At 34.1% G+C, this 1539-nt stretch overlaps 1 non-coding gene across 1 annotated transcript; it reads right to left on the bottom strand.

Moving 5' to 3' along the window:
• Positions 1-1123: 1123 nt before the first annotated feature.
• On the bottom strand, positions 1124-1227 carry LOC127745303 (small nucleolar RNA R71). The gene has a single exon (XR_008006500.1). It is a non-coding gene; the product is annotated as a small nucleolar RNA R71 (small nucleolar RNA).
• Between the last annotated feature and the right edge of the window lie 312 nt (positions 1228-1539).

The raw sequence follows: 1539 nt of genomic DNA, 5'->3' as shown, positions 1-1539 counted from the left end.
TTTTAATTTTAAAAATTAAATCTTTTTCAAAATATCTTTTTCTTCAAAATCTTATCTTTTTATCATATCTTCTTATCTTATCTTTTTATCATATCTTTTTCAAAATTTTATCCTTTTCAAAAATTTGATTTCAAAATATCTTACCTAACTTCTTATCTTCTTATCTTTTCAAATTTGACTTTAATATCTTTTTCAACTAACTATTTGACTTTTTGTTTATTTCCTATCTTTTTCAAAACCACTTAACTACTTCTCTCTCTCTAATTTTCGAAAATATCTCATCCCTTTTTTAAAAATTCTTTTTAATTAATTAATTGTTTTGATTTTAATTCTATCTTATCTTTTATTTTCGAAAATCATTTAACTTCTTTTCAAATTTATTTTCGAAATTTCTTCCCTCTTCCCTTCTTCTATTTATTTATTTCTCTACTAACACTTCTCTTCACCTCTCTTCATCTCAAATTACTGCCCCTACCTATTCATTCTTCTTCACTCCTATTCCCTTTCTTCTTCTACTAACATAAAGGAATCTCTATACTATGACATAGAGGATTCCTCTTTCTTTCCTTGTTCTCTTCTTCCCTATATGAGCAGGAACAAGGAAAAAGGCATTCTTGTTGAAGCTGATCCTGAACCTGAAAGGACTCTGAAGAGGAAATTAAGAGAAGCTAAATTACAACAATCCAGAGACAACCTTTCTGAAATTTTCAAACAAGAAAAGGAGATGGCAGCCGAACCCAACAACAATAATGCAAGGAGGATGCTTGGTGATTTCACTAAACTAACTTCCAAATTTGATGGAAGAAGCATCTCAATTCCTGCCATTGGAGCAAACAATTTTGAGCTGAAACCTCAATTAGTTGCTCTAATACAACAGAACTGCAAGTTTCATGGACTTCCATCTGAAGATCCTTACCAGTTTTTAACTGAGTTCTTGCAGATTTGTGAGACTGTAAAGACGAATGGAGTAGATCCTGAAATCTACAGGCTCATGCTTTTCCCTTTTGCTATAAGAGACAGAGCTAGAACATGGTTGGACTCACAACCTAAAGATATCCTGGACTCCTGGGATAAGCTGGTCACGGCCTTCTTGGATAAATTCTTTCCTCCTCAAAAGCTGAGCAAGCTTAGAGTGGATGTTCAGACCTTCAAGCAAAAAGATGGTGAATCCCTCTATGAAGCTTGGGAAAGATACAAGCAAATGACCAAAAAGTGTCCTTCTGACATGTTTTCAGAATGGACCATATTAGATATATTCTATTATGGTCTATCTGAGTTTTCCAAGATGTCATTAGACCATTCTGCAGGTGGATCCATTCACCTAAAGAAAACGCATGCAGAAGCTCAAGAACTTATTGACATGGTTGCAAATAACCAATTCATGTACACTTCTGAGAGGAATTCCGTGAATAATGGGACGCCTCAAAGGAAGGGAGTTCTTGAAATTGATACTCTGAATGCCATATTGGCTCAGAACAAAGTGTTGACCCAACAAGTCAACATGATTTCTCAAAGTCTGAATGGATGGCAAAATGCATC

The sequence above is a fragment of the Arachis duranensis genome, chromosome 2 (genome assembly GCF_000817695.3).
Source record: "Arachis duranensis cultivar V14167 chromosome 2, aradu.V14167.gnm2.J7QH, whole genome shotgun sequence".
In the NCBI taxonomy this organism is placed as follows: domain Eukaryota; kingdom Viridiplantae; phylum Streptophyta; class Magnoliopsida; order Fabales; family Fabaceae; genus Arachis; species Arachis duranensis.
This window is presented reverse-complemented; position numbering and strand designations above follow the sequence as displayed.